Source organism: Molossus molossus, unplaced genomic scaffold (assembly GCF_014108415.1).
Source record: "Molossus molossus isolate mMolMol1 unplaced genomic scaffold, mMolMol1.p scaffold_m16_p_11, whole genome shotgun sequence".
Lineage (NCBI taxonomy): Eukaryota > Metazoa > Chordata > Mammalia > Chiroptera > Molossidae > Molossus > Molossus molossus.
The window spans coordinates 27,773,067-27,800,224 of record NW_023425346.1 but is presented as its reverse complement, the minus strand read 5'-3'; the positions used below and the strand labels follow the sequence as shown (position 1 = coordinate 27,800,224).

At 37.0% G+C, this 27,158-nt stretch overlaps 1 protein-coding gene across 2 annotated transcripts in view; it reads left to right on the top strand.

Annotated features, from left to right (window-relative positions):
• Window positions 1–27,158, top strand: part of GTDC1 (glycosyltransferase like domain containing 1) — a 355,459-nt gene that overhangs the window by 19,780 nt on the left and 308,521 nt on the right. The window contains exon 1 of one of the 2 annotated variants that reach the window (XM_036253410.1): window positions 16,027–16,056. The exons of the other annotated variant lie outside the window; for it this stretch is intronic. The gene's annotated coding sequence lies outside the window, so the exon portion shown is untranslated. Of the gene's footprint in view, window positions 1–16,026; window positions 16,057–27,158 lie in introns of those variants that run through there. 2 annotated transcript variants of the gene reach the window in all.

Below are 27,158 nucleotides of genomic sequence, written 5' to 3'. Positions count from 1 at the left end.
GAAGAGAGAAACAGCCATGTGAGAACATAATGTTAATTGGCTCCCTCTTGCACATCCCCTATCAGGGATTGAGACCTTAACCCGGGCCTGTGCCCTGACTGGAAATCAAACCAACAGCCCTTTGGTGCACGAGAAAATGCCCAACCAACTGAGCCATATCTGCCAGAGCTACATTTTTTTTATTGAGAGTAAGTACTATTTATGGTGACATGGGTGAATATAAATAAGTAAGCCTTCGATGACTTTCATACAAATGGCAGAGACAGGTATTTTCCGTATGCCATGAGTTGGTGTGGAGGTGGGTGCCATGGTAGAACAGAGGAGGAGTACGTGGGTGTTTGGTTGCCCTTTTAGGTTCTCAGAGGCCTATATCTAGTTGTATAAATTAGGGAGGACCAAACGTGCTTTGCTTAGGACAACTTTCCCTGACTGAGCAAAGTAGTTTCAGATAGTCCTTCAGATATACTTACTGTCATTTGCTGAGGTCATCCCTTAAAAAACATCTTTTTGAGGACCAAATGTGCTGGGTGCTTGTTCTGGCATTGAAAAAATAAAGATGTGCCTCCTGGAGGAGTGGTAATGGCCTTCAGAAGTTTTGATTACTGACTTGAGGCCACAGTTTAAGGAACCTGACATGTAATACTTATGTTTGCTTCAAAAAGCATGGACTAAATGTCAACTGATGGTTGTTGGTGCCAATTCAACACCAACAGGAATCCTCAATTTGGGCGCAGTGAAGGATGGAACTGTTCTGTGCAAACAGCCTGATTGTGATAGAACATGGCTGTGCACCAGTGTGGCTGTGGAACAGGTCGGTGGAGCTGCAGCTCCGTTACGAGACGGCACAGCTATGGAGCAGCACAGCTGTGTGCCGGCCCTTGGCAAGGCAGCCCCGAGGTGAAGCCCCCCTCTGCCCCACCTGCTCTGGTCCAGTGGGACACCTTTGGGGTTTCAGCTGTGTGTTTTAGCCCTACTCTCACAAGTTAGGGATGTTTGGCCCTTTCATCAAGTCTAATGAGAAGAGTTTCAGCTGGATGATCCGGATCCTGCAGTTGTGGTCACCAGAGACTCATGCCTGGGAAAGTTCTTGTTCTGTGGCAGTAGGGCTGGGTTTGAGAAGAAACTGCACATCTTCCAATAGGTCAATGGTGTCTGTATCCCCAAATATGAATATCAGTCAGGTAGTATTTGAAAAGGGATCCTGCCCAAGAAAGTTTTTTGCCAGGGCAAGAGGATCCCAGCAGTAGGGAGTTGTGGGCTGTACTGCCAGAGGCCAGAAGCTGAGGGACAGTGGGAGGTCCCTTTTTGCTGACGGAGAGCACTACCCCAGGCAGGAGTTTTGCAGTTGGGGAATCTTACCCTTGGAACAATGCCCATAAGCTGCCCAGGAGAGGAAAATTGGCCTTAAACACCTGCTATAGTCATATAGCCCTACGCCATTTTGTTTTGGTAGCAGTCAAATAAGTACTGTCCTATATACCTGACCTCTTCTCATCTCCCTGCGCTTGATCCGGGGGGGCTCAGAAAACTCAGGAGGATGGTAGAAGAGAAACTTCATGCTGAGAAGAAAACAGTCTTTTTTCCCTCCCTCACTGACAGCGGTCAGCTCTGGGCAGCCCCCAGCTGAATGGAATACATAAGATTTAACATGAAATGTACTTTGGAATTTTGATTATTATTTGGATCTAGTCTTTTAATTTTGAAAAATTAAAAACCTACAGAAATTTTGAAACAGTAATATAATAAACACCTCATACCTTTTACCAGTTAGTAACATATGGCTACATGTATATATTATATGTATACTTGTTTTGGCCCATGGAGTGGGGCTGAGTTATTTGAAAATGACACGTTACTCTAAATACTTCAGCTTATCTTAAAAATTAAGATATTCTCCTGTGTAATTACAATACCGTTATCACACCCAGGATTTTACCATTGATAAAATAATGTTATATAATACGTAGACCATATTCAAATTTCCCCTATTGTCTATCTAAGATTAGTTATTTTAAATTACTGAACTGAGACTTACCATTTAAAGTGACTGTATGATTTTCTTTTCCTTATAAGGGACCAGAAAAGTCACGAGGATTACTTAGTTTTTTCTGAAGGGCAGAGGTTGGTTACTTCAGAATAGGTTTGACAGACCAGTAAGAGACAAAAATAAAGTGTTTGCATGAAACTCATCATTTTTTCATGGTCAACACGTTGGGTACTTTTGCACTGTTCAAGAATAGATTTCCCATAGATGAAACAAAGTGACAGAGTGATGACAATTGTTGAAGCTAGGTGATATGGTTCATTAAACTCCTCTCTACTGTTGTATTTGAGAATTCGCTTAATAAAAAGTTGAAGGACTTTTAGAGTCTTATGTTTTCTAATTTGTAGATTTGGAATATTAGAAAATCACATAATACATTGTTTATCAGTGTTAATATCAGAGAAATCAATTTATAAAATGAAAGCGCAATAATAATAATAGTTCTGATTTTTGAGTGTTTAGTAAATGTTAGGCATTAGGCTAAATCTTTTCCACATTCAGACCTTTCCAAGGTAAATTTTATTTATTTCATTAAAAAACAATTGTTCTTGCCCTGGCCAGTGTGGCTCGTTTGGAGTGCCATCCCGTACACGAATAGGTGGTGAGTTCGATTCCTGGTCAGGGCATGTACCCAGTTTCAGGTTCTCTCTCCCCACCCCCACCCCCTCTCTGTCTTTCACTCTCCCTTTCTCCCTCTCTCTAAAATCAATAAAAAAACATACCTCGGGTGAGGAATAAAAACAAATTTTAAAAAAGTCATTCCTTTAAAAAAAAAAACCACAGTCATTCTTTTCAGTTCATTAGTCAATCTGAAGGCTTATCTTCATCTTTTTCTTAGTTTGTCATTTGTCTCTGAAGTAGAAAAGGGGCTGAGCTCAGGATTGGTACTAATAATGGAGTGGATGACCTGGGTGAAAGTGTAGGTCTGGGTGAAAGTTCATGTTGGGTCCAAAATTAAAGCTAAAGGTTATAAGGAGCAGGGTTGATTGAGGCCAGGGGATTTCAACGTGGTACAGTCCTGGCTCTGATTCAAATGTATCAGGTAATACAGAGTTTTGAATAAAATGGAAGTGGGTAATTTCTCCCAAATAAATATAAGTTAGCCTTAACACTTAGTTTTGTTAGAACTTACTTGGGATTTCAAATATTATATATTAGCTGGAGTGATAAATTTGGCGTGGGTAGAATCTTTTTATTTGTACTTTTCATATTTAATAGAATTTTTTTCCACTTACAGTCTTGATGCTTAAAGGTAGGATTTTGTAACTTTGTCCTAAAAAGCCACTTTTGATGGAAATCAATAAAATACCACTCTAAATATCCCTGTACATAATAGATACATTAGTGATTTCTGAGTGTTAAACACAATTTTTGTCTTCCTTTTTTTTTTTAGTTTAGCATATTTGTTACGGTTTTAGAAATGAATAATTATTAAAAGGAATTACACTGATACATGAGATGATTGTAGTTGACCTTTCTATGAGAGACAATTTACTCATTAATCTTCAGTGTTTCTTAGCAACACAAAGTATTCCTATCCTGGGAATTTTCATATCTTTCTTCAAACACACATTTGGAAATATTTTATATGACCTGATGGTTGTCCATCTGTCCTTAAGTTCTCTCACTGCCTTTTCATCACCTAAATGTCCTCATTAAACTTCACATTCATGCAATATATTCTTTCAGCTTAATAACCCACAGTTTGACTTGAGGATCATTTGGCTTGCCAGCATCTTAAGAGTTTTGGGAAATAAATTTATTTTGTGTATTGTGAAGCTAAAAGTTATTGAAAATGTGTTATATTTTCATAATAAAAGAAGTATAAAAATATTGCCTTGGGAGCTAGCTAACTATTTTCTTATTGTCCTTTGACTCTAGGGAGGTAGCTTAATCACTTGTGATAAAGAAATAGCTTGGTTATATTTCGTCAAGTTGACTTGTGTTCAGTTTAGATCATAATTTATGAAAATGCTAGGTTCATAGGGTATGTTGTATTCATTCATCTATTCAACAAATATTTATTGAGCACTTAACAGCATGCCAGGCTCTGTGACAGGCCCTAGGGATACAGTGCAGAGCAAAAACATGGTGTGTCTCCTCTCTAGGAAAAAATTGTGGTTGTTGGAGAGCTTGCAATGAAAACCCTGATCTGGTCAGGCAGGAGAGCTTCCCTGAGGAAGTGTGCCATAGCTGCTGTCTGAGGAATATTCCAGATGGAGCAGCGTGTACAATGGAGGCCCCAGGACACGTTGGGGACCTGCTGGAGGGCTAGAGATTTTGGGGTTCAGAGAATAGTCAGTAGTCATCCTTCCACTGATTTCTACATATGTTTTAAGATAATAAACTCTATTTTCAGATACTCATAGGTTTGAAGACACCTTACAATTCATTTGTCCCATTTAGTGCTTTAATAGCCTAAATAGTAAATTATTTTGATTGGTCCTTTCTTTTTCTTTTTCTTTTTCTCCTCACCCGAGGATTTTTTTTTTCATTGAGTGGGAAGAAGGGGGAGAGAGAGAGAGAGAGAGAGAGAGAGAGAGAGAGAGAGAGAGAGAGAGAGAGAGAAACAGAGGTGTGAGAAATACACATTGGGGTCCTATAGGACCCCAAGCAGGGCCAGGGATCAAACTGCAACTGAGGTATGTGCCCCTGACTGGAATCGAACCTGTGACTGGTCTGAGGGCTGATGCTTTAACCACTGAGCAAAACCAGCCAGGGCTGGTCATTTCTTGCTTGACCACTATTACTACTCCGGTGTCAGGGTCCTCTCTTTCTTCCTTGGAAACACCTTTAATTATTAGAGAGTTCTTTCTTATGTGAAGCCAAACTTTTGGTTTCTGCTCATTGATCCTAGTTCTTTGAGGCAATACAACCAAGCTCAGTTTGTTTTATATTCTTTCGTTTATGTAAAACTTACTGGTATATAATTACAAGTCTTTCTTTTTCGGTTCTCCCCTCCCCCAATATTTGAGAATTTTCAAATATATATCATGGAAGACAGGCTAGTAGAATGAAACACCCTTCCTCCTCTACTCTGCATGTCTCCATTGCCCAGCTTCAATAATGGTCATTCAACCCATGGCTTTGTTTGAGCAGCTGATACTTAATGAATACTTTCTTTGCACAAGGTGCTATGCTAATGGGCGGGGCTATAGAAAAGGACCTGACGCAGTTTCTGATCTTAAGGAGCTCACATTCCAGTGGAGAAGAAAGTAAAAAATATCATTTAGGACAGTACACACAGCACGATGCAGGAGAATTTGGGGATTGTAAAGAAAAAGTACAGAGAAGACACTTTACCCTGCGGATAGGTCATAGCACGGGGAGGAATGACCAACTGAGGCTCTGGAAACACGTCCAGGGAGTCTTGGAGAAAGTAATCAAGGTAAGTCAGAATTCATCAGACATTAGGAACGTTTCTAACATACTCCTTCCCCCATTGGTATGTAAAATCTTGTATCAGTATGAACTTCAGATATTTCTGGGTAAAGGGCCCTTAGTTCTCATCAGACCCTCGAAGAGGCCTATGATTCAAAATAGGGCCATTGAGTAGTCCCTTATAAGGGAATTGGGTTTGGTAGTAGTAAAGTATTTCTTAATGAAATACTCATGAGGGTTTAAAAGCCAAAGAAACTCAGAGACAGATGTTCAGTCAAGTCAGCTGCAGGTCCTCTGTACTGTTGCACACAGGTGGAGAAGTGAACACAGCATGTGGCAAAAGTAGGTTTACAGTTGTTCTTATGGAAAAATAATACAGTGATAAATAAATAATAACACAAGAATACACTATTTTGCCTAATCACAACTGTAAACCTACTTTTGCCCCACCCTGTGTTTGTCCTCTTCTGACAGCTTGGAAATCTAATGTGTATATGTATGCATCGATTGTGTATCTTAAAATATGAAGTGCTTGGTTTAATTATTATACTCAGAGGTCAGGGGATTCGATACCTGGAGAGATGATACCATTCCCAGAGTAAAAATACTGCGTCTTTCTCCAGGCAGCATTATGGTTCTCACTTAGTCGGGTTTGGAAAGTGTGTTGTGTTAACACGGGAAGATGTAAGAGTGTTGAGTTATGTTCAAATCTATTCTTACATGTACAATCTTTCTAAGGATACAATATTAATTTTTTTTTTAATCCTCACCCAAGGATATTCATTCTTCTGTTTTATCTTTTGATAGAGTAGGAAGGAGGGAGAGAAGGAGAGAGAGAGGAAGAGAGAGAATCATCGATGCAAAAGAGACATGTTGACTGGTTGCCTCCCGCATGACCCGACCAGGGCTGGAGACGAACCGCAACCGAGGTATGTGCCTTTGACCAGAATCGAACCCATGACTCCTTGGTCTGCAGGCTGACGCTCTAACTGCTGAGCCAAACCGGCCAGGGCTCCAAGGATGCAATATTAATGGTTCCTGTCTTTTAGTACATGACAGCTTAAGCATATGTGTGCACACACCCTAATGCAGTAGTTCGGTTTTCTCTTAGAGCTTTTCCAGCCAAGGAAGCAGGTACTGTTGATAATATATACTGGTCAAACTGGAAGAGGGGCTTCCCGCTCTCTCTAATCTTTGCAGCTGATCTTTCACGTTGTGCTTGTTTGTATCTGCACACTGCGTGTGTCTCGACGGTTTTTGGTTTTTTATGCTCTAGAACAGATATCTGACAAAAATGTTGTAATCCAGTTTTATTGAGAATGTCACCTTGTGTGTGAATACTGTAGCTGACTATTTCATCACTCCTGTTATGTATGATTAGCTTGTTTATTTCTTCTCTGGTTTACAATTCAAGAATTATATAGATTCTCTAGTCTGGCAAAAATGATCCACTCTGATGAATTTTTGTAAAATACCTTAGAAGTTTTATTGACATGTAGCTTTGTGCCAATTTTGATTATGCATATGATCATTTGTTATGTTTGAGTGTTTCTGAAATGGAGTTTTTTGATAATTTGTGTACATCATCTTTAAACATGAAATAAAACGACAAGGTTTATCCTTTTGAATTGATAGGATTTAACGGTTAATAAAATCATAGTATTCTCTATAAAGCAGACTTATAAAAGTCTTATTTTTTGCTGGTGTTTCAAGTACATGTTCTAAGTAAATCATACCTCTCTTTGGAAATATCCAAGTTTATTGACTATTTTTATTTGATTTTCATAGTGAGCATATAGTTAAGATAAATTTACTTAGGGTAAATGTTATAAACAGTATTGGAAATTAATCTCAGAATTGTAAGTGTCACATTATTTTTTTAAAGCTTCTGTTTGTAGTACAGGGTAGGGAGCAGTGTAGTCCTAGCCCTCAAAGAGTTTACGTTCTAATAGGGAAGAAAGGCTAATGTGTAAAACTTGAATAGAATAAATGGTATAAGAGAGGCACAAGTAAAACTCAGAGAGAAAAAAAGATTATTTTATGTTAGATATTTCTTAAAGGATATTATACTAGAGCTGAACTTTGAGTCTTATCTCTTTTCATATGTTTTTTGATTTGGTTTGCTAGTATTTTGTTGAGAATATTTGCATCTGTGTGCTTATAAAACATACTGGTCTATAGATTTCTTGAGATTATTTTTGGTTTGGTTTTGGTATTGAGGCAATACTACCCTCATAGAATGAGGTAGGAAGTGTTTTGTCCTCTTCTATTTTTTTTGAGAAGAGTTTGTGAAGGATTGGTGTTAAGTCTTTTAAATGTTTGTTGCAATTCACCAGTGAAGGTGAAACCGAGGCATTTATTGATGGGAAGTTTTATGATTAATATTTTATATCTTACCTGTTATAGGTCCATTCAGATGTTCTGTTTCTTTCTGAGTTTTAGTAGTTTGTGTTTTTCTTGGATTTGTTCATTTTATCTAGATTATCTGAGTTGTTGGCATATATTTATTTGTTCATAGTATTTCTTTATATTCTCTTTATTTTTGTAAGATCAGTAGTGATGTCCCCTCTTCTCTCTTTTCTTCTTGCTCAGTCTAGCTAAAGGTTTGCCATTTTGTTGACTTTTCAAATAACTTTTGATTTTGTTAACTTCCTTTGTTATGTTTGTTATCTATTTTATTAGTTTATACTCTAATCTTTGTTATTTCATTTCTTCTGCTTGCTTTAGATTTAGTTTGCTCTTATTCATCTAGTTCATTAAGGTGGAATTTTAGGTAAGTGGTTTGAAATCTGTTTTGTTTTAGGCATTTACAGCTATAAATTTCCCCATGAGTACTTCTGTAACTATATCCCGTAAGTTTCTGTATGTTGTGTTTTCATTTTCACTCAAGTCCAAGTATTTTCTAACTTCCCTTTTGATTTCTTTTCTTGACCTATTGGTTATTTGGAAATGTGTTATTTAATTTCCACATCTTTGATTTATGTGTTAAAATTTCTTTCCAGAAAGTTTTGCCATTTTATATCCTCGCTAAAATGAGAGCAACACGAATTGTTCATTTTTATACACAGTTGGCTAATTTGATAGTTACAAAGTATCATTTATAATTTTTTTTACTCTATACTTTGTCATATTGAGAATTTCTAATATTTAATATTGATTTTTACCCTTCATTTGATTTGCATAGATATTCTATATGTTAGAGATATAACTCCTTTATATTATCTTTTTCAGGTTTGGCAAAATTTTACCACTTGTTATATTTATTTATGTTACTATAAACAGCTTAAATTTTATTTTTGTCATTTCATTGCAAAAGCCATACTAGAATAAAATTAACAGGGTACAGTTATAATTATTTCCAATGGGTGGTAATTCTGATTTTTCTAGTTCTTAAGTTAGATAGTATTTTAGTTGTTCATTTAAAGTGGATTTATATCCACTTATTCTTTTAAAATTATTATTGTCAAACTTTAAATAACTCTATGACTTCATTATTGTGAAGGGATTATTTTATAAGTGGAACTGTTCTTTCAACTGGCAAATTTCTAACTTTAAGTGGAATATTTTCCTAGATTGTGGGTGATAACTGAAGTCAGTCAGCTTCTTTTTTTCCCTTTTAATTTTTTCAAGTGTTTTAAATTTATAGGAAAGCACAAAAAGTATAGACAGCAACACTGTGTAACTCTCTCCAACTGAACCTCTTTGCCATATTTACTTCAACTTTTAATTTCTTAAAAATATAGAACTTTATAGATGGGGTAGACTCTCTGTGGTGCTGATCCCCCATTCTGTTCTTTCCCCAGCCTCAGAGGCAGCAAGCATTCTGAATAGGGGTTGACATTGCTTGTTTTTATCCTTCTGTTTACTGTATCCGTGTCCGTAACAGAAACCTATATAAATGATATCTGTACCTGTCCTTCTGCAACTTGCTCTTTTTTGCCCAGTATTATGTTTTTCGACTTATCTGGGTTGATAGATGTTGCTATAACTTAGTGGCTCTCAGAATCTGATCCCCAACCAGCAACTTCATCCTCACTTGGGAACTTGTTAGAAATACAGGTTCTCAGGCCAGGATCAGACACATGTGTACAGCTCAGTGTAAAATGAAAATGCTGGGCTCCATGTTCAGAAACTATGAATAATTTCCAGATGGCGACAGCAGAGCATTAAACCTGGGCCCCTGTGAACATGTTCATGGACCCCGGAAGCCCAGACCCAGTGAGCAGACTCTCTGAGGGTCGGGCTCAACAACCTGTGTTTTAACAGTCTGCCAGATGATTCTTATGAATGTGTAAGCTTGAGACCACTTGTATTCATTTTCCAGGGCTGCCGTAACCAAATACCATAGCCTGGTTTAAAAACAAAAATTCATTTTCTTACAGTTTTGGAGGCTAGAAATGCAAGATCAAGGTGTTGGCAGATTTGCTTTCTTCTGTGGTCTCTTTCCTTGATTTGCAGATGGCCACCTTCTTTCTGGTCACCCAAATGCTTTGTCCTCATCTCTTCTTGTCTCTAGGTGTCCAGATGACCTCTTATAAGGACACTGGCCATACTGGTTTAGAGCCTACCTTAATGGCCTCATTTTAAAGATCTTATCTCCAAATACAGTTACATTCTGCGATACTGGGGTTAGAATGTTAAGATAAGAATTTTGGGGGAACGCAATTGAGGCTCTAACACCACTGCTACAGTTCAGTGATTGTTAGGGCTGTATTATATCCAGTTGTATGCTTGTGCTCCTGTTTATCTTTGGTGCTGTTGATGGACATTTAGATTATATTCTATTTTTTTCCACTATATCAGTTCCAGTATGTCAGTTTCCTTTTCTTTATAATTGCTTTTTTGGTTTTTATTTACTTTTGATAGGCATCCTGGTAGACTTCAAGTGTCCTGATGTCATTTGAATTAAAACAAACAAAAACAAAATCAAGTACTGCCTTTTGTTTAATGGAAGGCTGTGCTCTATAAGCTAAATTTTGCTAGCATGTAATTTTAAATACTGGCGTTTTTGCTTCATGAGACACGATTTTCTATGTTTCCAGAACATGTGGTTTTGGACCATGTTTTGAGTTAACTACACAAGCTATTATTTCCATATATGGGTGTGTCTGTCAAAATGATGCTAAATAATTAAGTTTCTTTCTCTGTTTGTAAATGAAAGAGAACAGTGACTCCATCATTGTGTATGCACTGTCTTGGGTTTTCTTGACCTTTTGCAACTTATTATTATCATCTGGGAATATACTGAATTCCTGTTACTTTTAACTTTTTATGCTGTTAAAAGTAGTAATGTTTATTTGGAAAATATTTGTGAATGGTATTTCATTAAAAGTTTGGCCTATATTTTTATAAAAAAGTAGAGTTTTGTAGCAGGCTAGGGCAGCATTTTTTTCTTTGTGCTGATTTTCTACATGTTAGTTATATACTTTATAATTTTATTCCTTTTACTCAAATTTTATTTAATTTATTCAGATTTTATTCCCTTCTCTCTACCCCCACGCCCAACCTCATAACTTCTAACGGATGCATATTGCATGTGTCATTGATAGTTTCAAAAGTCTACTGTACTTATTGATTATCTGAACATGGATTATGAAGTCCCCCCTAGCTTCCACCCTGCCAACCCTTTGGCTGTTTTCCAGCTTGTTAATTATGTCTCCATTATAAAGCCATGCTGTACCAAAGAGAGGATAAATGCCATCTTCCTAATTAATTACTCTTTGGTAGCTGAACTTGGTGGACAAAAAGAAGTTTTAGGATGAAAATAATTGAAATTAGCATGATCTGGTAGCAGTATTACCTGGGAGTTTGTTCGAGTTGCAAATGCTGAGGCCCCGCCTCAGACCTGTTGAATTAGATGCCTTGCAGGTGACTTCCTTGCTTTCATACAGTTCTCTAAGGACAGGGTGGTGTGTAAAATCTCTGAAGTATTGATAGAGCCAGATGTGGTCTTGTCTATAGCTTTTCCTCTCCTTGCTAGGCAGGAGGACTGTGAGGATAGGGGCTTTGATCCTTTTACTTTTTCTGGCAAACATATATTGATTTTCAGGGATGGGCTCTTCATCATTGCTTCTTTGTTTTTTCACTCTGTGCCAGCACTACACTCACTGTTAGGGCTGTGTAACCTTTGTTGTGCATTTGGTGTCCTTAATTCAAAATAAAATTACTATTTATTGTCTGTTTACCTGTATAAGGCCCATGTTTGGCTCTAAAGGTAGGTTGTAGTCTCTTCTCACTGGCTTTGGCATCATAAAGACTTGGATTCTAATTCTGCCTGTGAATTTGGCTTGTGATGTCACTTTTCACAGAGTTTTTAATCTGTCTGCATCTCATTGTCTTCTGTTGTAAAATGAAGGTGATACCCACTGTGTATTTCTTGCTGGGATGTTCAGGGGATTAAATGAAGTAATGTATATGAAGCACTTTGAACATAACAGGCACTCAGTCAATGGTGGCTGGATGCTATTATCATTATAATCATCATCATGTAGTTATCTCTGTATTTGAACATCACACTTGACTCTACAGGGCATACTATATTAATGGTCTAGGTGACACTTTTCAGGATTTGCTCTCCTGGCTCTGCGATGATTCCATCACGGTGGATAATTTAATTAGCCCTTGACTGCTGAGCACTGTGGCTGTGGCAGTCAGCGAGAGAAATGTGGTGGAGAAAGAGCCAGGGCTTGAGATCAGACAGGTCTTGATCTGTCGTTCATTACTCCAGAAGTCATAGCTGTGCACCTTGGGCAAGTTGCTTTGTTTTCTTCCTCTGTTTTCTCATCAGGAAGAAAAGGATTACACACCTATGTTGTGTATTATTGGGAATGGGGTTGGGTGAGTGTTGTTCTTGTGAGGATCAAATGAGAATATATGTAAAGTACTTGGCTTGTAGTAATCACATACGTAGTAATTTTTGCTGCAAATATTGCCTTGTCCTCTCCCCCTCCACTTTACCCATTACAGAGTTTTAGTGTCTATCTTGTCCCTACTATATATTGAGATTTCTTCCACTTTTTATTCTTAGAGCCCAAGAGGCTAGACCAAGAGACTAAGTGACTTGCTTGATTTGACACTATTGGAAAAGGATTAAGTTAACAAAAACAAGTTTACCTAAGAATTCTTGATTCCTAGGCCTAAATATAGTTTTTTTTAGTGTGTTTATGAAATTATTTTTTTACTGTGATAAAATATATATAACATAACATTTACTCTTTTTTCTCATTTTTAAGTATAGGGTGGGCAAAAGTAGGTTTACAGTGGTGAGTACTTGAAATAGTTTATTATTATTTATTAATTAATTATATTATTTTCCATACAAACAACTGTAAACCTACTTTTGTCCCACAATGTGTATATAATTCATTGGCATTAAGTACATTCATATTGTTGTGCAACAGTAGGTCTGTATTTTAAAGCTTAGTTTGGGTATTGTAGTTGAAAAATTTATTTCATGTGTTCTGTTTGCTTGGCCCATATATTGGAAAGGGCTCTTAGTGGCTTATAATAGAATCATTGAAGCTGGTTTAAGCAGAAGGGGATTTATCAAGTTGTAATAGTTTATGTGATCATTGAGGGAGCAGAAGGAACAACTCTAGTAGGCTGAGCTTCTAGAAATAACTTCTGGATCCACACTTTTCAACTGGCTTGCTAAGGGGACCACAGCCGTCTGCACAGAGGAACCATGCTGCCCAGCCCGTGTTGGAAGCTGCTGAATGAGGAGTCTTGGCTTTTGCTGCTGCCCCAGAAGAACATCATCTGCTCACCATCACTGCTGTATGGGCTGATCTGCCTGTGCTTGGTTGCTCTCTCTTCTAGTTTCTTTTCTCCTACCCTCCTAGGGTGCTCCTGCTTTGGAAACCTAGGGCGCCTGCACATCTCATATTGCAAGGGAGACTAGCTGTCTAGCCACTGTTATGTTGTAAGACGTACTAGAGTGGGGTTGCGTGAGTGTTGAGAATAAATCTGCTGTGTCTGCCATAGCCCTTTCAAAAACAAAATATTTGTACTTGAACCAGCACCTCTGCCTCCACTTTCCTGCTTGCTGCCATAGCAGTTCAAAGGAGACCAGAATTCCTCATATTCCTTTTGTTCTTTGGCTGACTTATTAAAAGGAGTCTTATCCCCAGAGGGTTTACTAATTGAGGTCATGTTGAAATAACATTTTTAGGGAGGGGTACCCAGGAGAAGTTTTCTCAAAAAAATTTAGATGCAGTTGTCTTGATCTAATTGAGCATTTTCCTATAATAACATAATTCTTTTATGTTATTATAAATATAATTTTTTTATTTAAAAAAACTTCTGTTAATCATTTAATTTCAGCATTCACATTTTATAAGAAAACTTTACACATGGTGAATTTAACTATAATGCGATGAAAGTGTTTAGCTTCCTGAAGTAGGAAGTCAGGCACACGAAAGCTGGATTGTTTATCAACATAGTAGCTTTGTAAACTTGCTCATTGTTGCTTCAGTGTTCTATTGTTTTCCCTTCCTTTGTATGTCTATAATTAGTATTAGGAATTCTGACTATCATTATTTTTTATCAGTCAGATATTTGAATAAATCCTATTAACAATATAAAAGGATGATACTACACTCTAGTTTCTTGAATGTCATTCTGTTGTCAGATGTTAGAACCTTCTATAATTCTATATTGCTAGGGCATTTAAGAGGTTAAAAATCAAATATTGGAATTGTGGTTTTAGTGCAAGTTTCTGTGTTCCAAAATATGTATCTATGTATACACACACACACACACACACACACACACACACGCGAGGCATACACAGAATGTAGATTTCTATTTACCTCAATCTTAAAATTTGCATTTGTAACAGTTCTGATGGTATGGTTTACCTTGTGGGTTTGCCTTGTGAAGAATCAAGAGGCCTGATACTATGTCAGTAAAACTGTCTCATAGGTATGATTGAAACAGTTTTATTAGCAACATATGGGACATGAAGAAGCCACAGAACGGAGTTTGGAGTGTGAGGGTGCTGGTCTGTCTTTTTTGGCATGTAATTATATCAGTCCTCATGCATTGTGTTATTTGTTGCTGCCTAGGGAATATAGAAAAATAAGTTCTAATGTGGTGAAACAAAAAAATCAGAATAAATTATAATTGTTGATTTTATAGGGAATTATTTGGATGAAAGTATTTTTCCAACCTATATTTTGTTTGGTATTTTAAATTTTATTTAGTTTTTTAAATTGAAAATTCAGCTTTTCAATAATTTGAATTTTTGGAACAGCTTTCCATGATATATGCCTAGCTGAGTTTCATGAATATAAGGAAGAAATTTGTTATTTTTTTCCTTATCATAATATATGGTTCTGTTTAATTAGTTTTACTAAATATTTATTAGTTTTCTTTAGAGGTATTTATAGCATTTAAGTGATTACAGTTGTGTCGATTACTTTACTAGATGCTACACAGAGGACAATATCAGACACAGCCCGTGGGCTTATGGAGTTTAATTCTATAAAAGTAATCACATGGAGATGATGTTTAAATAGTTGATGGTGGGAATGATCGACACACCAGTCAGCAAAGTGGTTTCCTTTGGGAAAGAGGGAGGGAAATGGGACCAGGGATGGGTACACAGAAGCTTCAATTGTAGGTTGTTTTTTTTTTTTTTAACTTCCCTGTCACTAAGATTTATTGATTGTCAGAGATTTTGAAACCAGAGATTCAGATTGAGGCACAAAGGTAGTGAAATGGCTTTTTTCATATTCCTTTCCTCCAGTTATTTCATGGCTTGCTCAGTATAGTTTCTTAAAAAGGGGGAGGGGGCTTGAATTGAGAGAGATGGGGGGAAGCTTAGAGGGGCTGGATTCTGGGAAAGCCCTGCAGAAGAAAGTATTGAAGTGATTTTCAAACGTTTTCCCAGTTCTGCTCACTACCATGAGCCTTAGGTTAAATGTAAGCATTTATATGATTGTCTACTCTGAAATACTTTTTTATAGGGTGATTTCTTAGTCTTTATGTAGGAAAATACTGGGAGGCATAATATCTTTTTTTTTTGTTTAATCCTCACCCGAGGAAATTTTTTCATTTTTTGTTCAGATAGAGTGGGAGGGAGAGAGAGAGAGAAAGAGAAACATCGACGTGAAAGGGACACATCGAGTGATTGCCACCCACACAACCCAACCAGGGCCAGGGACAAACTGCAACCGAGGTACGTGCCCTTAGCGGGAACCGAACCCGGGTCTCTCTGGACCGCAGGCCGACACTCTTAACTGCTGAGCCAAACTGGCCAGGGCAAAATGTCTTTACTGTAGATTTACATTTCGCCTTAAGACTGGTCCAGTCTTAGAGAGACTTAAGCCTCTGAAATGGATAATTCTTACACTGATTAATCTCATCAAAATGGCTAGTCTGGTTCCTCCTGTATGCTGGTAAAATAATATCAGAAGCCAAGCTGTTCAATATTTAGATTGCAGTGATTAAGAAAGCAGCATGGATTATATGTTTATTTCTAGCATGTGAGCAAATAGGGTCACACTTCAAGTGCTTTTCAAATGCTTGTGACTACTGTTATGTTTTATGACATGATGATTTTATCTAATAGCTATTTCTATGCAGTTACTTTATTTGTGGAACAGAAGACCAAACCTCTGCTTGAAAATGTAAGGAAAATCTTTACACTCACCCTCTCCCTTTGAAAATCAGCTTTGAAAGGTTTGACTGTCTTATGGAGAAAAATAAGTACAGTTGAATAGTTTTGTTCTACCTTGAAAACAGTATTTAATAAGAATTAGAGATATATATTTAGTAGGGGTGATTTCAGATGTATAAGAAGGAAATAAACTGTGAACTCTGCCAAATGAAATATAAATTGTAATAATCTTGTCTATTATTTATTTACATTTTTCCTTCCTACCAAATCTTTAAAAGAGAAACTAAGAAATATATTTTATCCAATTTGAATTTAACTATTATTATTTTCTTGGGTAAACAACCTTATGAATAGTGTAGAAGTCTTAACTGATTGAATAATCAAGATTTAACTATATTGACATTTACAACTAAGTACGTCCATTAAAATTCAAGGAATAATTGAAGTAATTAAATGGTATTATAATATTAAATTTTTGTTAAGCATAAAGATAGGGTATGGATTAATTAAAATAATCCATCTGTACTATAAAGTAATAATTAATGGATTGTTGCCTTATATTTGTGAAGCCCTGTGTGTATATGTATATAGTTATAATTCTCCACAAATGTAATTATTTATATTTCTTACATATCCTGTTTCATTTTATCATCACCACAGTTTTGGAAGTAGGTGGAGTGGGTGAGATTTTCTTTTCTAACTGAAGAATACAGTAGTGTAGTAATTAAGTGTTTTTTCACGGGTAGGGCTGCACTGAAACCAGGGCTTTTGACTTCTGCTTTAGTGCTTTTCCCTAGTGGGTCTTAGTCACAGTCAGGGAAATTTGGAGGTTTCTGGTGCACTGATTCTTTATTTTGTTCATTTTGTTTTGGTGTGTTTCAGTAGGATTATTCCACTGCTTAGCAACCAAAAAGAGCCAGTTCTTTATGGTCAGTTTGTTGTAATTAGTACTTTTGACTGTAGATTTGGAGGTGAGAAGGATAAAACTTGATCCAAATGACATTTTTATATTATATCTGTATTTATTTATTGCAATATTTTATTATGCCAAAAAGGCTTAGAATTTACTTGATAGCATCCAAAATTTTGAAATTAGGGCAATGTCTTGGTGTTTGAGATACAAGTAATCTGTCTCCCTTATTCCCTTCCTTTTAAAAAAACAGTTAAAATTTTTTTGACATATAACATTATATTAGTTTTAGGTGTGTAACATAGTGATTTGATATATGTGTATATGAAATGATCACCACAGTAGGTCTAGTTGACATCATCACCACACAGTTATAAAATATTTTTTCTTGTGATTTACTTTCTTAACAACTTTTAATATATAATACAATATTATTAACTGTAATCACCATGCTCTATATTACACCCTCATAACTCCTTATTTTATAACTAAGTTTGTACCTTTTGACCACCTTCACCCACTTTGTCCACATTCTACCCCCAACCTCCTGCCTCTGATAACTACCAATCTGTTTTCTGTATCTATGAGATTTTTGTTTGTTTGCTTTTAGAATCCATAGATAAGTGAGATCATATGGTATTTGTCTTTATTTGCCTGTTATTTCACTTAGCATAATTCCCTCAAGGTTCAGTCATGTAAGTAGCAGGGCTTTCTTCTTTTTTATGGCTCAATAATATTTCATTATACACATTTACTTTATTGTCTTTATCCATTCATTTTTTGTTGTCATTGTTAGACCTCACCTGAGGATATATTTTCATTGATTTTCAGATAGAGTGGAAGGGAGGGAGGGAGAGAGAGAGAGAAACATCAATGTGAGAGAGACACATTGATCGTTTGCCTCCTGCACCACCCCAACTGGTACCAGGGATCGAACCTGCAACAAAGGTACGTGCCCTTGACTGGGATCGAACCTGAGACCCTTTGGTCAGTGTGCCGAAGCTCTAACTGCTGAGCCAAACCAGCCAGGGCTGTCCATTCATCTATCGATGGTCATTTATGTTGTTTCCATCTCTTGGCTATTGTAAATAATGGCTGCTACGAACAAGGGAGTGCATATGTCTTTTTGAGTTAGTGCTTTCGTTTATTTCAGAGAAATACCCAAAATTGGAATTGCTGCATTGTATGGTAGTTCTGTTTTTAATTTTCTGAGGAACCTCCATACTGTTTTTCATTGATGCACCAGTTTACATTTTCACCAATAGTGCACTAGGGCTCCTCTTTCTCTGCCAGCACTTGTTATGTCTTATCTTTTTGATGATAGACATTCTAACAGGTATGAGATTATATCTAATTGTGGTTTTGATTTGTATTTCACTAGTAATTCATGATGTTGACCATCTGTTTGTCTTCTTCTGTATGTCTTCATGTCCTCTGACAATTTTATTTTTTTTATTGATTTCAGAGAGGAATGGAGAGGGAGAGGTGGATAGAAACATGGATGAGAGAGAAACATCAACATCAATCTGCTGCCTCCCGTACACCCCCTGCTGGCGATGGAGCCTGGAACCCGGGCATGTGCCCTGACTGGGAATTGAACCAGTGACCTCTTGATGCATGGGTTGATGCGCAACCACTGAGCCACACCAGCCAGGCCCTCTGCCCATTTTAAATTGGATTTTTTGGAAATTTTGCTATTGAGTTATATGAGTTCTTTATATAATTTAGATAGTAATACCTTATCAGATAACATGATTTGTAAATGGTTTTTGTAGGTTGTCTTTTCATTATGTTGTTGGTTTCCTTTGCTGTGCAGAAGCTTTATAGTTTGATGTAGTGTCACCTGTTCATTTTTGCTTTAGTTGCCTTTGATTTTGTTATCAGATTAAAAAAATCATCACCAAGACTGATGTCAAGGAGCTATTTACCTATGTTTTCTTTTAGGGGTTTTACATCTTATGTTCAAGTCTTGAATCCATTTTGAGGTAATTTTTGTATATGGTATAAAATAGGATCTAGGTTAAATTAAAAAATTTTTTTTATTTATTGATTTTAGAGAGAGGAAGGGAGGGAGAGGGAGAGAGAGAAAGAGAGAGAAAGAAAGATCCATTTGTTGTTCCACTTATTTATGCATTCATTGGTTGCTTCTTGTATGTGCCCTGGCCTGGATCAAACCTGCACCCTTTGCATATCGGGATGCTATCAGGATGATGCTCTAACTAACTGAGGGCCTACAGTTTCACTTTTTGCATGTGGCTATTCAGTTTTCACAGCACCATTTATTATTATTATTTTTTAAATTGATTTTAGAGAGAGAGAGAGAGACATCATTTTGTTGTTCCACTTATTCGTACATTCATTGGTTATTGGTTGTTTCTTATATGTGCTCTGACCAGGGATCAAACCTGCAACCTTGGTGTATTGGGATGACACTAACCAGCTGAGCTACCCAGGGCCAGGGCATCACCATTTATTGTTTCCCCATTGGCTCCTTTGTTCTAAATTAATTTACCATATAGGCGTGGGTTTATTTCTGGGCTCTCGATTCTGTTCCATTGCTCTATGTGTCAGTTTTTATGCTAGTACCAAGCTGTTTTGATTACTATAGCTTTGTAGTATATGTAGTTTAAAATCAGGAAGCTTAGTACCTCCAGCTTTGTTCTTTTTTCTCAAGTTTGCTTTGACTATTTGTGGTTGTTTGTGGTTACATACAAATTTTAGCTTTGTTTGTTCTATTCTTTTAACTTTTGAAGACCTGCCTCAAGCCAGATGCTGGCAGCCTCCCTGTTCCTGAAAGAATTTTACTCATATTTTCCCATTATGGTTTTTAGAGTGATGTTTGTTTTTAACTGATCTTTTTGAGTGTATTATTATACCTTTAAATGTAATCAAAAGTAATTCTGAGTACTTATTTAAATCAAATATCAGTTAGTGTACAGTATAAACAGAACCACAAAAAGATATCATGTATGCCTTACTTAGATATAAACATTAAGAAATGAAAATGTGGGTCATTAGAAAGCAATGATTACTTATTAGATATAACATAGTACTATAATGTTTTTAACTACTCTTTTTAGCAATATGTAATTAATCCAAAAGATACTATGACTCGCCTGTAGTAGTTAATGAAACTCGGTTACTGAAATGCCTTTATTTATGGCATGTGAATTAATTATAATCAAAAGTTTAGATTACTATTAGGGCTAAGTAACCTCTTTTTTTTTTTGTCCTTCAGTTGCAGCGAAATCTAACTTCCATGTGTTTTGCTACTTATATGTGTCTTTTGGGAGATTTTGAAAAACCAAAGTCCTCTTTCTCCTGTGGAAGTGTTAAAAATCCTAAGAAGCTTTTTTGAGATAAAGTTTGTCCCCTTTCAATTATTAAATGTGCTTTTCTCTTATCTGTGAATTTCACCTTCAGTTTACTGGCAACTGCTGTTTCGTGTTAGGATCATAGAATTATGATTAACTCCTTGCAATCTGGCTTCGGTCCCACCTTTGTGGAACTGCACTTTTGAAGGTCACTGGTGACCACATTCTCGCCAGTTGTAGAGTTTTTTCCCCCCTCAGTTCTCAATCTCCTTGACATGCTAATGCCACATGACCTTGGCTTTTCAGTTACATGTACTTTGGATTTCTGCTTGAACTCTGCTGCCCACACGTTTTCCTGTGATACCTGTGTTCTTTTTATGGGGTGAGTTTTGTCTTTGTCCTTTGCTAGGTGTTTGCTTACTACGTTTTGAATATCATAACTTTAGTTCTTTCTTTGCATTTGTGTCATAGATAAACCACCATTTCTCGTATATGTCACTCTGAGGGCTATTGCTGGCAGTTCTCAGAGCTCCATTTCACATCATTGCCCACTACCCAGACGCTAGCCCTGCTCCTGCATCTGCTTGCATTCAGATGTCCTTCTGCCTCAGAACAGACCCAAATCATCTCCTTCAGACTGTTTCTCCTCTGAATGTCTGAGTTTCTGTTAAAGAAGCATTCTCTCAATACTTGGCTTTTTTTTTTTTTTTTTTAATTTGGATAAGGGTATCTCCAAATGTCTCTAATGTCCTTGAGTCTTTTTTGAAGATATTTCTTAAATTTGTTCTATCCTCTTTGTTTCTTCCTGTTCTCCAAAGTACTCTAGAGTATGTGAAACACTTTAAAATGTATTTTTTTTTTCTATTTAAAATAATCAACACAATCAATTTGTGAAATAGGAATGACAGAGTTTATTACTCCAGTTTGCAGGTCAGGAAATAAGTACTGAAAGAGGTGACTTGCCTGAGGTATCACTGCTGGTTAAGGGAAGAGAAACTACTGAAGCCAAGGAAAGGTGACTGGAAGTTTACACCTGTGCCGAATCAAGTGGCTATTGTAATTCCCTGTGAAATGATCTTCCACCTTCCAGCCTTCTCCTTGTTCACTTTCCTTGCAGTGCTAGATTGATGTCTGTGTAGCCAGGCACAGTAGCAACTGTTACAGATTGGTACAGTATCTCAGTTCCTGTGCGAGATAATACCATTTACTCTTCAGAACTGCTGTGCATGATAGATGTTATCATTTCCATTTTATAAATAGTAAGTGAAGGCATATAGGAGTTAAATAACTCGCTAGTCATATGTCTGCTTGGGTGGGAATTAGGTGGAGATTCAAACTCTGGTCCCTTGTATCTGGTTCTTGATTAAATTCTTGATGTTACTCTTCTTTTTAAGAACTTACTGTGGCCCTGGCTGGTTTGGCTCAGCGGTTAGAGTGTCCACCTGCAGTCCAGAGAGACCCGGGTTTGGTTCCCACAAAGGGCATGTACCTCAGTTGCAGTTTGTCCCCGGCCCTGGTTGGTCGTGCGGGTGGCAGCAACTCGATGTGTCCCTTTCACATCGATGTTTTCCTCTCTCTCTCTTCCTCCCACTTTATCTGTACAAAAATGGAAAAATGTCCTTGGGTGAGGATAAAAAAAAAAAAGAACTTACTATGGTTTTATTTTCCCTAGTCAATCCCATTTATACCCCTTATCAACCTTCCAGGACCCTCAATCATTTGTTCATAAGTCCCCTCCTACCCCATTATTTTCTCCAGTAATATTCAGTGAACCCTCTGCTCTTGACCTTGTTCTCTCCTCATACAGACCTTATTTAGTCTTACTTTCTCAAGTCATGCGATGTACTCCCTGTGTAGAATTATTTCATATCCACCTCTTTACCTTACCCACAGTCAGCTTTTTATCTTCTCTCATTGTAACATTCAGTGGGCACTTAAAGCATCCATGGTAGTTGTTAGTATAGATGAATGCATGGGCCTTGCTGGAGAGGTGAGCAGGTAGTGGGAGGAGCCAGTCTGGATTCCCTACTCTGATTTGAGAACACTGGCAGAGGGAGGTGTACTCTGGTTGCTGTGGCAGCACTCAAGAGGTTGTGATTAATTTTACCTGAGTGGTTGTGGAAGATGTGACAGAAAGACTGACATTTAAGCTATAGCCTTAAAGAGGGAAAAGGTGGGGGAGGGCAAGGGTAGGGGAGGAGAGGGGGAGGATGAGGAAGAGTTGTTCCTCAGGTGGAGAGGTGGTGGTAGGAGAGTATTTTGGAAAAAGTAAATATTGTGTGAGTAGAGGAATGAAATCACAAATATGTATGCCATATGTTGTGGTGTGAACATTAAAGGCATTTATTTGTTGCAGAGCTATGCAGAGTTGCCAGTGGGCCTCAAGTGACTGGCCTTCCCTTTGTGGAATTATTGCAGTCCAGGGTCTGATGTTTGACCTTACACTTTCAGACCCCTGATACGCTGGGCCCACTGAGAGTAGACGTCTCTCATGATCAGGGTCACATTAACCATGCTCCCAGAAATTGATATACAGAAATCTATATACCTCTATCTATGTGTCTGTCTGTCTGTCTTGATCTCTCTCAGTATGTGTTTGTGTGTTTGTCAGTTTGTTCATTTCCAATGAGAAATACAACTGTCAAGCAGATTGGATTGCTTGATTTGGCAGATGAGCATCTAGTCTCCCATTAGGCAGGTTTCTTGGGCAGCCAAGTTGTTAATATGGAGGTCAACTGATGGTTGAGAAATACAGCTGTCAAGTTGACCCAGCATTTCTGACCAGTGCACTCTCTTTCTTTTGGCAACATACATGGGAACCATGTTGCCAGAGACCACCTGTTGAGCATGGAAAGAGAACCCAAAGGATGTTTGTTTGAAGAAGTATCTTTCAACTGAGTTAGCGAGAGGCTCCCTTACCCACTATAGGCAGAGATTTGCCAAGGAAACCATATTATTCGAGTCAACTCAGCCAAGACTTCCTCTCCCATGGCTTAGTTTGATCTTGTGAACATTTGCCTAGGTGGCTTCTCTGATTCCTTTGCTGACCAGCCCTCCCCTTCCTCCACCTTCTTTTTGATGCATTTTCCCTTTGGATATGTTGAAACATTCTGTCAAGTTACAGAGAAGTCTTAAGAGCTAGAGAAGCAGAGGGATTTTTGTATCTCTGTTTTGATTTATCTTGTTTTTATTTTAAGTCACATTCCATTATTTTCAGTCACTTGGGACCACAAATGAGGGAATGACAAATAGCCCCTTTAAGCCAAGATTATGAGATTTATTGGTGGTGGAATGTTGGAGATGAGGCTAGACAGGCAAGTTGGGACCAAATTGTGAAGGGTCTTGGATGCCATACTAAAGAGTTTGAATTTGAAAGTTTTCTCAGTTCAGTTCTCTTCTCTATAAATCCCCCCTCCCTCAACAATGTCTTCTTTTCAGCTTTAAAATTTTTGTTATCATCAAACTGTTACTATCTTACTATAGAACATATGAGAATGGATCTCCTTAAGAAATATTTTTTTTACCTTCTTTATGCTTTGACCAATAGATACTAGGTGATATTATCTGTACTTTAAACACAAGTTGCTTGAGAGCTTACGTCTGCTTCTGCCTGAATCTCATCTTGCTTTTTAGTTCAGGCTGTTCTCAGAACTTACTCTTTATTCCACCTTTTTTTTTTTTTTTTTTTTTTTTTAATACAGGATATTTCTTTTTATATTAGTATGTGATATTTCCTTTTTATATTATTTAATGTTTTCATCATGATGCTTATATATATGAATAGATCTCTTATAGATGATCACATATCTGTCTTTTTTCTCTCTAGGAAGCTTGATGGTTCCTTATATTTGAGTGAACCTTGTATTTATTCCTTTTGTACCTTCTACTACTTAGCCCAGTTGAATGTCAAGCAATACTTAGATGACAGAATACCATTTAGAGCCAGAATGTGTCTTAATCTAGTTCAGTACTCTCATTTTCTACATGAAGAAACTGAGGTCCAGGGCAGCTGTACGTTACTAGAGCACATGACCAGAACTGTGACCAGAACCCAGATGGAGTCACATCAGTTCCAGCTGCCTTTGCACTGTGCTATGTTTGTTCCCCATTTGGCTGAGAGACATATTCCATAGGGATGAAAGGGACCCTTGGAGAAAACTTATTTACAGTCTCCAAAACCAGTATATTAAAACTTAAATTAACAGCTTTTCTTGTTAGTGCTAGGGAGAGTATAGTTTTGAACGTTTTAAATCTTATTCTGTTATGTAGAAAACCAAGTGAGAGGGACATAAAGAGCTCACATACTTAACTTTCTCTGTGTTTCTGCCAAGCAATGTATAGGTATTTTATGTGTATCATCTCAACTATTTGTTGTAACAGTCTGGTTGTAATTGAACACATTTTGCTCAGGAGCAAACTGAGACTGACACAGGTGAAGCAATCTTGCAAACAGAACTAGAAGATGTGGGTTGTGAGCCCAGGTCTACATGACTACAAAGATTGTGCACTTCTGATTATGCTTCATTGCTATTGCCTTTGCCCAAAGCCAAGAATAGCTCTTTCAGCCCAGCCGCAGGCACCACACCTGACTTTGTAAGTCAGCAGACATCTCCCTTGTCTGCAGCAGTAGTGATGAATGTTGGTGGTCTAGCTGGGTGGCAGTGCCTGACTCACTAAGTAATCTCACATTTTCTAACCATGGTTTGTGGCTCATATTTGTGACCTTTTATATATATGTACCTTGTGTCATTGTTCCCATTTCCATTCTGTGGGAGACCATCACCATGTTATAAGCCCACATGTCTCATTTTTGCTTTTACCTATTACCTTACTTTCCATCTTGTTAATGCTTCTTCTTTCTTCCCTTTCTCTCTCCATTCTTTTATCTTAGATGTGCTTTATCAGTGTACTTGACTGGCTCAGCTTCACTCCCCCACCCCCATGAATTCTTCTATGTTGGTATGAAGAATCATAGGACAAAAAAACAAAAAGAAGGCAATGCATAATCACATTATTTGTCTTCCAGCAAAACAGTTTTTCAAAATGGCAAGATGCATGCAATTCATAACTTGTGGAAAGTTCATCATTCATATTTATAAAATCTGTGTTTTGGTGCTAGATGCACTTACTTCAAATTTCAAAGAATTATTTTAAAATGCTTTTGAATCATCTCCCTAAGAGCTTTCAACACTGTATAAATAGTACACTTTTTAGCATTTCCTTTTGCATACCTGCAGTTTGCATCATCTTTGAAATTGTTTACCACTTTTTTGCAAGTCATATGTGGAGACCCAGCCAACAAATGTCATTATATATGTGGGTTTCAAAAAGCAACTGGGGGAAGTTCTGTTTAACCTTTTCAAAGAGTTGTTATCTGGGTTTTCCCCAACTTCAGAGCAGAAACAGATGTAAACCAAGGATGTGAATTGATATACATATTTTTGAATCTATAGCTTCTTTTGGGTTTTGCCGGTGATCTTTTTGTTAAAATATCACCTCGCACTCCTCAAAATTTATGTTTCTGGTAAATAGCTTACTATAATCTGGTGATTTCCATTGCTTTGCTTGTTCAGTTAAATTATTATGGATTGTTTCTTAAAAAGAACAACACAGTTGTGAGATGAGGAATTAGAGCTGTGGCATTTGATTAAATGTGTTCATAGGGGAAAATATGCTAAGAAGGCATTAGAATGTCCCCTTTATGCCAAAAAGTCCATTAGCCTGGTAGGCTGTACAGAGGGAGGTAACTCAAGGGAATATCCTAAGGTGGAAGGTATTGGATAACAAGAAAACAAAGTCAGAGAGAATTGTTTCTTTTTAAGCATGGGAAGTACAGTCCCTTTTCTGAGTGGAATGGCTTAAACCCTATACCACTATGTCATTTTTATTTATTTAGATTTTTATTTTATTTAATTAAAGGTTGGAATAAGATGATCTGTGGTTTATTTATTTTTTCAATCCTACATCTGATATATTACAAAAGAAATTTATGTTACCTACTAAAAATGAGTTAAGATTTTGTTTAGTGGTATTTGTGTTGTGTTTATTCCTTCACATGTTAAATTTCATATGATCAGTGCCTTTTTTAGAGCATTATGCTTTATAATTATCTAGTGCAAACTTTTTCTTATTAAGTATATGATAACATTTAAGAGGCTTAATACAGTTTAATGTCTTTTATTTTTTTCTACATACTGGGTACTAGACAGTTACTGATTGAATAAATGAGCGAATAAATGACTGAAAAAATGAGGAAATATCTGAGGCATGTATGATTTTCTGTTCTGAGTCAGAGTCATGATTTCTATGATGTTGCCCTACCAAGTTCTTAAGATACAGATTTGCATTAAATGATTGTTATATACTTACTACTTAAAAATTCACTATAAAAAACAATAAGGAAAGGAAAAAGAAATTTAAAAAACAAATTCTACCGTAATAAATATTCATCATAATTTAGAACATCATTTCAGACTTTTTCTCTCCCTTCCATGCACACATACCCACACCCATGCACACACATGCCCATACACATACATAGATTTATAAATGTAGACATAAAAATTATAAGGATAGGATTATTCTGTATACAATTGAAAAATTAAATATGGTTTTATTGATTTTTAGAGAGAGAGGAAGGGAGAGAGAAAGAGACATTGATGTGTAAAACATTAATCAGCTGCCTCCTGCATGCCCCTTACTGGGGAATGAGCCTGCATCCCGGGCATGTGCCCTGACTGGGAATTGAACCAGGACCTCTCAGCCCATGGGACAATGCTCAATCCACTGACCCACACCGGCTGGGTGCAATATTTGTTTATATAAAAGTAATATTATTTATTTTAATAGAAGTAAAAGAAATTAAAGTAAAACCAAAGAAGTTGTAGT